Source organism: Nasonia vitripennis, chromosome 5 (genome assembly GCF_009193385.2).
Source record: "Nasonia vitripennis strain AsymCx chromosome 5, Nvit_psr_1.1, whole genome shotgun sequence".
Lineage (NCBI taxonomy): Eukaryota > Metazoa > Arthropoda > Insecta > Hymenoptera > Pteromalidae > Nasonia > Nasonia vitripennis.
In genome coordinates this window covers 7,509,446-7,522,107 of record NC_045761.1, presented here as the reverse complement: position 1 = coordinate 7,522,107, position 12,662 = coordinate 7,509,446, and the positions used below count along the sequence as shown (strand labels likewise).

Genomic DNA, 12,662 nt, shown 5'->3' with positions numbered 1-12,662 from the left:
AGACGATGAGTTTTTTCAAATCTGAGGTCGCGACGTTGTTGCGACGAGTTTCCTTGTTTGGAGAGCCGAGACGTTACTGTGTCCGAAATCACATTGTGTATTAAGTTGGATCGGACGATTCGTCATGCGACATTGGGAGTATCTTTCAGGCTAGTGGATTATCAACTGCGCGGAGATAAAGGTTATATACTCGGATTCGATCGCGTTTTGTAACCGCGGCCTGATTGTGCGTTATTTATAATTTATAATATCGCATTTTCTCGGTTCTCCTCGCTAAGCACATTCAGAACACGGTAAAAGGAGCCAAAGGCGAAGGAGGATCGAGAGCCAGAATTTTTCTGGCGCGGATGCGGTCAATTAGAAAATGGCCTGCTCGCACTTTCTCCCAACTCTCAAATATATATGTATACACATCTGTGCCGTTCGCTCGCGCGAAATAACTCGCGCGGCGCATTACATTATCATCATATTGTGGAATCGAACAAATAATAATCCCGCGATGCAGCCCCGCGGAGACTTTTTTCACTTTCTACACGCGGCGGAGAGAAAGTGTAATGTACTTTATACGGGTTAGATATTTATTCAGAGCTGTGGAGAGAGAAAGATTGACTGCTTGTTAGGCTTAGCCTTAATTTCGCGATCGCGCGCGGTAACGAGCGTTTTCGAATCGTAGTATATATAATTGGAGGCTTCTTCGTGAAAATTACCCGTTTAAACAGATCCGCCGTCGAGTATAACACGTTTCACTTCTGCCCCCGATATAGACACCCGCACTGCAGCGCACAGAATCGAAAACAAAGCGCGGACCGATATAGGCGATCGCGAAAAAAAAAACAGTATAGCTAATCATAAAAATCCCTCTCGAGCCCGTCCTTGAACAACGCGATCGTTCTCGTTATATTATACCGAGCCCGGCGCACTATATATCCCATACATGCGTCAATCAGCGCTATACGCTCTTACTATCTCGCGCATACAAAGCAGCAGCCCCCCGCGCTTACACGACAGCTCCATATACACACGCTCGTGATGCAATTATATTCGCGGAGCAATAATGCATCGGCGGCTATTAAAATTGCGACACAGCAGTATAGACTACTATAATGTATACACACACATACACACACACACACACACACACATCGGTTTGCAAATCGAGCGAAGCGGCAGCGATAACCCGACGACGACGACGGCGGCGCCAAGCTCAGCTGTCTCGATTTTTTCGATTCGCGAATTCGGCGCGTTTTGCAATCGATGCTTCGGGGGAAGAAGATCGTAGAATAACAGAAAATTTTCCGCTCTGTTCGGCGCCGGAGCGATACAAGCGAATCGGTCGCGATTGTGATGAGGGTATGCACTGTATATTTACAGTTGGAATAAAATTTCGTAGTGTGCCGTGAAAGACAGAGAGAGAGACAGAGAGAGAGAGAGAGAGAGAGAGAGAGAGAGAGAGAGAGAGAGAGAGAGAGAGAGAGAGAGAGAGAGAGAGAGAGAGAGAGAGAGAGAGAGACGATAAGATATAATTGAGCCATTAATATTGTAAACCATCAATTACAGCGCGCCTTTAACGAGCCAGCATAAAGGCATCCCGATAGCAATATAACGATGCATCTCGCGATTCGAAAAAGTGGACGAAAAGTATGTATACTGCAGCCGGTATATAACGACGGAAAAATCCAGCTCGTTACGTAAATCCATTTATCTTTAATCAAGTCTATTCTCTTCGGCTCTTCCATATACACTTCGCCGATGAGCAGTCGATGAAAAATCGCAGCAGCAAAAAAAAGTTAAATATTTTCACTTTTTTCAACGAGCGCTTCTCGGCAAGGCCAAAAAAGAAACTAGATTATACAGCTCGCGATCCGCAACCAGTTTTCCCGGCTGCCGCCGCGGCGCATCTGACAAAAATGCGCCGCTCAAGGTGCCCCCCGCCGCAGAGTCTATAAGAGATACATCGAGAGGTAAGTACTCAGTCGAAAAACTGTAAATCATTTGGCGCGACCTTGTTGTACAGCGCTGCAGACGGTCGGCAAAAAGGAGTAGCGGATCTACAGTTATATGAGAGAGAGAGAGAGAGAGAGAGAGAGAGAGAGAGAGAGAGAGAGAGAGAGAGAGAGAGAGGAGGCGAGACACTTTGAACTCTCGTGAGAGCGTAATTGCAACGCGACGACGTACACTAGGCCTCGTGTGTGTGGATATACTGCTCTGCGAGTTTTTTTCCTTTCTTTTTCTAGGTTAATTCAACGTGTGTATAATACACAGACAGCGAGGATCACGGCTCTGTGCAGGGGTGATGATGCTGGCCCGGAGACAAGGCCGTGCGAATTGACGCTTGTTTGTGTGTAGTGTTGCAGGTCTATAAGCCCGTCTGTAAATTGCCACCGCTGCGCTGTGGTCTTCTTTTTTTTCATCCTGTTCTCTCTCGAGAGAGCTGTGTGCGCGCGCTGATGGTTATAGCTCCGCTTTTGCTTCTGCGCGCTTTATTTCGCGCTGCGCGAATTTTTGCTCTTTATCGGCCGGTATGAATCACTCTCGGCGACTGGTTTCTAATGGCTGTTGACTTTTGAGAGGAAAATTTCGCCGATTTTTCAATACACACAGCCGATGATTCAAGTATTCCGGTTAATCTTTTGTTATACCTACGCGCAGGTAAGAGCCACGTGCGACGGACAACGACGTATATAAGTGTACGACTGTCGGTCAAAATAAACACAAGAGTCGCGCGCACGTATCGAGATAAATATACCCGCTTAGACAAAATCGTCGTCGCTCCAGTCAAAATGCAAATACTCCTCGTGATGATGTGTGTGCGTATACCCCGACGAATGTTCGCGAGCAGCTGATTCGAGGCCTAAACGATATATTTTTGCCAATTTCCTCGGTGTGTTATGTACGTCGACGTCGGCTCGCGAACGTCCGGCTGAATCATCGCCTCGGTGTATCGTTAAGGAGTGTACAATACCCTGTAATTTCGATACCGATTTTTCAAAGTTTTCCTTCGTCGCGTATAAACTATCTTATGAAAAAACGCAGAGTCCGATCTTATCTACGAGCCTGCGGGACCTTTTTATCTCCGAACCGATCGCTGCCTTTTTTTTCCTAGAATCGTTACGGGCTTTTCGACTATTTCCGGATCCACATACACTAGCTAACGGTCGCCTCGTAAAAAATCCCGACCCGATTGCGAACGCGCGATCTCGTTCCGCACCTCGGCGGCCGAAGAAAAGCGTAGTCGAAAAATCGGCAGACGCCGCAACCGATCCTCTTCGCCAAAGCGCCGTATAATCTCTCGGCGAAAATCGCACACACAGACACTTGGGAGCGAGCTCGAACTTTCTACACGCAGAAAATCCGCGTGTCTCGCGAGTCGAAAGTGCCGTGCGCGCGAGCTCGACGGTGTAAAAGCGTGCCGCGAAAAACCAGAGGAGAGAAAGACTCACCTTTCAGGCGATGCCAGTAGTGACTCGATGCGCTGCTGCCAGGTGTCTTCCTCTCGAACAACGGCGAGGGCAGGTAGACTCGGAGAAAGAGAGAGAGACAGAGAGAGAGAGAGAGAGAGAGAGAGAGAGAGAGGGTCTCTAACACAGTCGCGTATATTGCGGGCTACAACACTCGGCGCATCGCCGAAAACACTGTCCTTTATTCCTTCTTCTCTCTTACCGCGCGAATTTCCACACGAGTGTATACGCTCTTACGATACCCTCGCGGAGAAAGTCATCCAACACCGGAGAGACAGAGAGAAATCAAACGCGCTGCTCTCGCGATTCGCGCATAGAAACGACTCCAAACTCGTTATAATCCTCGATTATTCCAAGCGGCAGAGAAGTGCAGAAGAAGCGACTCCGAGCGAGTATATAGCGGACGCAGAGATGTATTACGATATATAATGTATATACGGCGAGCGCTCGCAGCTGAACACGTCGTCGGGCGCTCGCTCTCCTACTACTGAAACTCCTCGCGACGGGCAGGTTATTCGAACTGCGGTATATGCTCTCCCCCTCTCGTTCTCTCTCTCTCTCGCTCTCAGAGCCGTTCGCTTTTCAAAGAGAGGAGAAGTAGGAGAGGAGTTTGAGGAGCAACACACTGCGGCTGCAGCGACTGGATTATTCGTGGGAGTCGAGAGGGAGAGAGAAAGAGAGCCGCGGAGGAAGGGGAACAGGAAGAAGAGAATGCTGGTACCACTGGTACCAGCCGCGGCCGAGACCGACCGACTACCACACGAGCTTCTATCGGGCTCTCTTTGTGTGTTGTATGTGTGGGTAACGCGAGAGCAGCGCACTGACTCTTTCCGCTCTCGCTGTATCGCGCCGGGACCTCCTACGGCTTCTTTTTTTCTCTCTTTGCTGCTTTTTTTTTTTTTTTTTTTTTACTTATCTCACGCTTTTCGAGCTATCTGAGAGTCCTGGTGTGGAGTCGGAAATCGTTATGAGGATGAATAATATTTTGGAGCTACAGCGGCGGGGGATGTGGTCGCGGGATTTCCTATGTGTAGCGGAGAGATGAAAAACAAGTTTTTAATCATCTGCTTCGTTATGTACGATAGGAAAACGTGATGGTGATGGACGATGTAACTACGCTTCGATCTCTGTTTTATACGACGTCGATCGAGAAATCGTTCCATTTCGCGACACACCTTGTGACAGTCGAAAAATCGTTGAAGAATCAAGTTCTGCCACACTGGACCGCGCGCGCAAACCCGTCGAAATCGGAAAACGACCACTGACACATATAAATGTCTTCGCGCGTTTTGGAACGTGTGTGATATGCAAACTTTCAAAATTGATTGGAAAATCCATGCGAGCTAGAACGTTTCGCAGTAAAGCGCGCGAGTTTATACCGTCGGACTTTCAAATAAATGATCAGCGCCGGGAAACGTGAACAACGAAATTCGTTATTCCCCACATCGGCTGCGTTGTTTCGTCAATTTTCACGCACTCTTTCATCGCGTCGTCCTCTCGGCTGCATACAAATGACTATTTCGTGCTTTTAAACTACTGATCCCCGGTGTAGCTTTTTCTCGACATCCCGACCTGTTACTTATATTTCCCCTCGCTTTCCGGCTAAGCTTTTTATCTTCCTTCCTCCAAATGGCCATCCTTCTCTGATTCACTTCGCTTCTTGTGCTCCGCTGGAAATTACAATCGGTGTTAAATTTACTACGCGTTATTAAACAGCGATCGTATTTTTTTTTATTCGAGTCTTACGTAAGCGCGAGCGATGTTCATTATTCGTTTTCCTGTATATATTAAAGGTGCAATAGTTTTTTTTAATGTTTTTATATAATATTATTGTTTTTTTACAAGATGAACTGGTCGGCAATATAGTCTTTTACTTTTTGCGTTATAGTGAGAACAAATACTTTGCAAACACCTCTCAAGTCCTGATAACGTTAAGCAAGTTTTATTAAAAAAAAAAAATTCGTTTTGCGCATATTTAATGTCTCGCATTCAAATTAAGTGGTCAATGCTGTTCGCATAATTTCAATAACATGCGTACGCAAAATTCACGCGTGAATTAAAATTTTCGATTTACAGTTTATGATAAAAATATTTTTGTCACAAGCCTCGAAAACCCAACGAAAAGAAAAAACTACAAGTGTATGCAACGAGTTCGACGTGTTCATCGCAGGTTGCCATGCGGGCAGTGCAGCAGCTAAGCGCAGCCGGTCGACGCGAGGCTCCGAAGCATTTATACCTGCGTATGCGCTCGAGATCGGTTACTCCCTGCTGCTGTCCTGCACACACACACACACACACACGCGCGCAGACACATCAGCAAAGTGTACAGGATATAGGAAAGCTTAAGCCACGTCGACGTGTTCTTCTCATAGCTGTATATATAGGTATACACGTGCATTGCCCCGGTATGCGCAGGTAGCCAGAAAACGGATAGGTCGTGTGTATGGGACGCCTGCGCGAGATAAGGAAAATTTAACTTTCAAGTGTACGGAGCACTTGCGCGCGATCGAAATACATTTAAATAGGCTTACCTACACTTTCACTGGGCGCCGCTGTGCTATACTCGCAGAGTCTAGGTATAAAGTAAGAGCGCTTTAGAACAAAGCGTCGTATGCATAGGATTTGGTATTTTTATAGCTTGCTCCAAAATACTTCGTTGCTTCTCTCGCCTCGAGTGTCAGGTTCAGCGACCACTTGTATTATACCTGCGTATAACGTGTGCACCGGGAGACTTTCTTCGCGACCTTGAATAAGTTCGGGGCCGCCATTCATAAGTATGGACGTTCAAAAGTGTCACAGAACAAAGCAGATCGTTTAGTAAAACTGGCTTACAATTACAATTCGAAAATAATTTTAAATCGCCCGAGCAAACATACCCAGAACAATAAATCCAACTTCAACACCAACCTGTTAGAGGAACAATAAAACTATACAAGGTGTAAAATCACTCGCATATTTCCCGGGCAATTTCCCGTCGTTCGCTCGTAATTCGATAAAACCCAAAGGTACCTACATAGCAGAAAACGCAGAAACCACTGGACTGCAACGACTTTTTCAATACAGTATAATACAGCTAGAGATAGTTCATTACATCGTTGCCGCAGCGCGCCGGCGTTGTTATTATTTTCGATTAGAGTTAATCGACGGGGGTATATCCTATACGACGAGGAGAGTAGAGTTTCTCTCCGGCGGCGGCGGCGGCGGCGGCGGTGCGAACTTTCCCGGGAGTCCGCGTGGCGATTTGTTTATTTTTCCCCGACGTTGATATAGCGAAAGTGTGACGTCAGGAAAGAGCTGCGCGCGTATACACTACTATTTACTGTGTCCCGGGGAATACCAGCACATATATATATATATATATATATATATATATATATATATATATATAGGGCAGAGAGGAGGCCGATATTTTTGTGGGCAGGAATAACCAGATGTTTGCAAACAGAAGCTGTTTGCGCCGTGGTTTTCCCTCGAAGAAGGTTCGTTCTTGAGCAGGTTGTAATTTTAAGGTTTTTATAAGTGCTGTGCGCCTCGTGAATGCGGATTCAATTAAGACTGTTTATCTGGAATTTTCCACGAAAGGTTTTATCACACCACAGAAATTCGTTTTTTAACTAAACATCTTTGAGTGAATTCTACGATCCGAATTCGTGTCAGCGCATGATCTATATTATGCCCCTTTCTGGGTAATAATAGTCGAAGAGGAAGACTCGATTTACGGCCGCGAATAATGTCCCGAAGCTCAAAACGTCGAGTATATACCACTGGATAGGCTTTCGCGGAAGGAATTAAAAAATTGGACGAGAGAAATTGAGGGCGAGGCTCGACGCCATAGAGAAATACCCGCCAACGGATATAATGCGTTGGAGATATGCAATATATCTAATTCAGTGCATACGATGACGGGAGACAAAAACTACACTGGTTATATTATTACCCGATAAATTGTTCATTAGAAAAATGTAGTTCGACAGAAACACTTTTCTTTATATCATCATAAATCAGCGGCCAGCAAAAAATTGATAATATCCGATCGTTTTCATCCACACACATTTTGCGTCAAATCTCCACAAGCATACGACGCCACATTCGAGTGTTTATCCGAATGGCAGAAGCTGCGCGCGCACGCAAACGAGTTTTGGACATCTATGATTCATACACACAGACAGCTACATCCAATACAATCACACATATAGCCGGAGAACCGGTTTTTTTCACACAGAAACTTCGACCTCTGTCCCGTTTCCACCGGCGCGTTCATTATTCAATCACTGCTCGTGTCGACGTTGCACAATATGATGTTTTGAGTCGTGTTGTAGGTATCAAAACAGTACCGGATTTTCGGCACCGAAGCTATATTATCGACGGCGGAAATCAACAAGTGACGCGTCGCGGGAAGCTGGATAACACGTGGCGCTTGCATACAGGGCGGCTCTATTAGAAATGGGTTTGTACCAGCAACGCAATTGCTTATCTGGACTTTGTGACGTTTGGGAGAAAAATTAAAATTTGTTCGTTATTCGATTATTGAGCGTTTGAAAATAAACTTATTTGTTTTGATTATGGAAGTGTTGTGAAAATGCAACTATGCGATAACGTACGTGGTGATTGTAAATTTTACCGATGACTAATCGTTTGCATATTTGCATTACCCCAAGTTGTATGAAAATCGGAGCAATACGTATGGGAGTCTGGATTGACGGTGACTCATATACGAGAGGCAAATTATTTTCACACATATATTAATTAATCAAGAAGTAGTTTAAAAAATAAAACACACAGCGTACAGCCAACTGTGCATTACGAAATCTGCTGGCTCATCGACTTAAATATGTATCAAAACATATAAAAGAAATCTAGGAAATACAAAAAAATACAGTTAACACACTTTGCCAATGTCAAGACGACCATTATATTTGGTTCACACTGGCGGAGAAATGATTTATACTGAATTATTAACGGTGTCCGCTCGCTTTCCTATTATAGATTGTATTCTTAATGCGTGTAATACATTTTTTATGAATAGAGTTACAAAATTTATATTCACGGTAGACTGAACAATTGCGTAACTGTTTAAGTGCGAAGGATGAAATTATTTGCATAATACGGTTTTAACGGTACCCTGACTTTGTAAGCCTTATGCAAGCCGGTATGCACATATGCAAAAGTTTGTTTTTGTGTATAACGTATATCCAACTCGAAAACGTCCTTATATGATTCGATTATTAAAGAACGTTTCGCACTAGCGCATTTCTTCGAAACGCCGTCGAGAGAAAGAGCAGTATACACGCGAAAGTGGGGAAAGTACGTAAAGATACATTTACGATGTATTTATACACACCGATTGCAGGTCCCTCCAGACATTCGACACACACACGCGCTCGGCGATTAGACAAGCTCTGCCCAAGTGTAATACGCACGAAAGATGTGGAAAAAGCCATTATGTGTATGCATCGTTTTTTTTTTTTTTGCTCCCGTGTTTAATTATTGATAGACCTTTCTTACTTTCGCGGAAAGGATTATTCATAGACCATATACGTCGGATAACGTTATACCAAATCCGTCGATCTCGCAAAAAACATTTTTACATTATTATAATCCGGCTATTCTGGTATATTCCAGTGCGAACGTTCAAAATTCATCGAAGAAAGTGTTAAAATTACGTATCGTAAAAAAGCATTATAGAAAAAAAAGTGAGCAGGAGCTGACAGCAGCCAACGCCGTGAAATTGAGGGTGTGTGCAGTCGCCGAAATCGCGTGTCGTGTGCGCGCACACACGTCGCTCTCTCTCTCTCTCTGCACACACGAATGCGCTCATATGCACAGAGCCACCTGTTGCAGGTGCGCGAGCCAGCTTAAAGGGCCGTGCCGACACCGCACACTTCCGGAAAGTGGTTAACGCGTATAGGTGTGCACGTGACTACCGTGTCATTCATGCAGGCTATGCACCGGCAGGTTTTTTCCAAGAAGCTCCTTATTTTGTAGTATTTAGGAAATGAAAATAAAAATAATTATTTCGTTCTTGAATTTCATTGAAAGCGCTGATTTATGAATGAACGGCAAAGTACACTATACGTCATCCGAAATGTACAAAGACAAAGTCGAGAACAAAGAGAGCGTTTCCTGCGAGCGTTTTAGTAATTACACACGGATGATATGACAGTGGAAATGAACGGTTTTTATTCGCTTTTTTACGACGAAAGTTTATTGAATTCACACACGCCCAGTAAAATTGCTCATATTAAACGTAAACGCCCACGTCTGATAGTGTCGCTTCGTTCGAATCGAATTGCGCGCCGATTCGACCTTAACTTTTTGCGCGATATCATAAACGAAAAAAAAACCTATTCACGCACACACATACGAATAACACAGAATCACCGGCACGTCTGTAGGAAAAAATAATAATAAAAGGAGTAAAAGCCATCAACACCGCTCGGCGCAATCTGCATTTCCGCGATAAACGGTCGCCGCCACATGGATATCAATGCCGTCGCGACGTCACCCGCCTCTTCGTCTGCGTTTATAACACATTCGTGCATCCGGCCGGGCACATCTCTCTCTCTCTCTCTCTCTCTCTCTCTCTCTCTCTCTCTCTCTCTCTCTCTCTCTCTCTCTGAAAAAGAGTCGTGTATCAGCGCAGTGTGCACGTGCAGCTGCGCGTACGGACGATATAGGAGAGCCTGCAGGGCGATGGATGTGGAAATTGAGTTATCGGAATTATGACGTCGGTCTGAGCCTTGTTGGGAGTAAGGTTTAGGTACGGGTTCGTTGACTGAGAGGGATTAGGAAGCATCGTTGAATAACATTGCAATTTACTGGTCTAGTTGTTTTAAGCTCTATTTGGGATTATTTCCGCAATATAACTTATTGTTTCAGGCCGTTTGCTATAAAGCTGAGATTTGATTTACTAATGAATAATTGAAAATACCCACAATTACGTGACTTGGACAAATAGTAATAATAATAACAATATTCTTATAGAATTCTTGTAAGGCCTACACTCGCACATTAACTAAGAGTCTCAATGCACGACACAGTTTCGTAATTGTGTATTAAAGTTACGACTCTTTTTTTTCTCATACGTGTAGCTTTTGCAAATCCTCACTCATTTAAATATCAATTACACGCCGTATATAATTTCGTTCCGATAAAAGATGAAAAATTTCTATACAAATTATACACATACGCGGAATATATACTTTTATTACACTTTCTATTAATTAAATTCCTCAACACACACACACACACACAGCATCTGCCCGATACTCGCGCGCGTTTACCTTTCAGATGCAATCGGGAACTTTGCATTAAAAGAGATTGATATTATCGAGAGATGTGAATCATAAATATTCAACTTTCCGCGCGCGTGCGCAGAATTATAGCAAGCCTACAGCGGAGTTTGTTTTTACATAAAACGAGTCCCCGCGTTTCTTCTCAGGGAAGAATATTTTCTTCGCTAATTTTTTTTGTTTGCCTTATAATTGCCGAGATGCGCGTCTTAATTATTCTCCTTATAATACTCGAACGACATAATGACGCGCTTCGCTGGAAAAAATAAAGATAAATCGCCGCGTTCGACTGCGGAGATTGCAGCGCTCTCAGTTTCGAAGAATGCAAAGTAATATATCTTGTGTTATTATACACATGCACACGTGGCGCTGAATAATTTTCGCAATTCTTATCGCGATTGAAGAAACTTGTCATAGCACCGAAAAACACGTTAAATACTTTTGTCGTTGCCCTCGATAAGAGTCGTCAGAGCTATCCAGTACCGTAATCCATCGATGCGCGTATTCGAAACGACAAGCCTCGACACAAAGCCCCATCAGTCGTGCACACACACACACACGCGCGCGCCAGAATGAAAATAAAGGCAGCATCATCCGTTCTTACGAGACCATTCGCTCTTTACGACAGCTGCGTGTAGGTATACGCGAACGTCGCATCTCAGCGCACGACGATATAGAAGGTAAGGTACACAACCGTTATAGACCTCGTCTCCGCGACAACTCGGTCGCCGCCTCGACGAGCATCACGAGGAGATTGTCGTCGATCTACGTCCCGCCGATATATGGTATGTATATAGTAAACCCGTTGTGACATTGCTGTGTGTATAGGTATACAAGCGGCTGTGGGTAAAGTCATACGTGGGATGTGACGCTGCTTTGGATCGAAGTGTATCGAGTGTTAGTATTATATCTTAGAGTTGGATTTTTATTGAGCTTTCCTTTCTTCGTTATGTCCTATAATTCGATGTAACACAGTTTTTACACTCGTTGCGGCTGAGTTTATTATCGGCTTTCTTTATATTTTCGCAAAGGATGTACAAAGTTTCGCGCGCGTTCCACTCTGATTCGGAGCGAACGAAATTAAAAACCTAATAAAAATAGATATCACTTCTCGAAGCGAGTGAAAACATTTTAACCAAACCCTATATAAACACACGAAATAAATTCAAAGAACGCGCCGCACAGTCATTTTTTTTTTTACGTTCAACCTCGAAAAATTCGCGCGCGCAACAATAAAAATGTAAAATATTCTGCAGAGCAGAGTCGAGTGTTGTTGTTCTGTATACCGTAATGCCGGGGGGCTTTGTGTGACGCAAACGCACACCCGCGCGAAGCTGTCACGCTCACTGCCCGAGTATAATAAGAAACGAGCACGCGCGCTCAGCGGCAGCGGCAAAGTTCGACTTTCATCGCTTCGTTTTATGGGGATCCGAGAGTATAGAGTAAGGAAGAAAAACCGTCGTCATTCCCTTTTTTCTCGCGCTTCGCTTTTTCGCACTCGCTGCGACTCTTTTGCGGATCGGTGTATTATCGGAGTTTTTGAAGAATTGCCAATTTTTTAAAAAGTACTCAAAGGGGTAAACTTGAAGATCTTCCTACGATTCGAGATAACGAGACGATTTGCGAATAGCGATCGTAAAGCTTCGCTATACGAGTGTACACGTGCGTACGGTCGTCAGCAGAATGTCCTGATGATGAGGTTTTTTGTAGCGATTCACCTGCTCGATTATAATGCAGTTTTAGCTTCCACTCGTGCACCGTATGGTTATATTCGTGCTTTCCCATCGCTTGCCGGCTGTTCGTCGTCGTCGTCGTCGTCGTCGTCGTCGTTACTCTCTTGCTCGAGGGGACCTTTTATTTAGGAGGAATAAAACCAAACGATTAAATTGTTCATCGGTTGGATGGTATAGCC

The 12,662-nt window shown here is 44.4% G+C and overlaps 1 protein-coding gene across 2 annotated transcripts in view; it reads right to left on the bottom strand.

Moving 5' to 3' along the window:
• Positions 1–12,662, bottom strand: part of LOC100121137 (PTB domain-containing engulfment adapter protein 1) — a 31,918-nt gene that overhangs the window by 15,714 nt on the left and 3,542 nt on the right. Inside the window, exon 1 of one of the 2 annotated variants that reach the window (XM_001604673.6) lies at positions 3,441–5,124. The exons of the other annotated variant lie outside the window; for it this stretch is intronic. The gene's annotated coding sequence lies outside the window, so the exon portion shown is untranslated. Of the gene's footprint in view, positions 1–3,440; positions 5,125–12,662 lie in introns of those variants that run through there. 2 annotated transcript variants of the gene reach the window in all.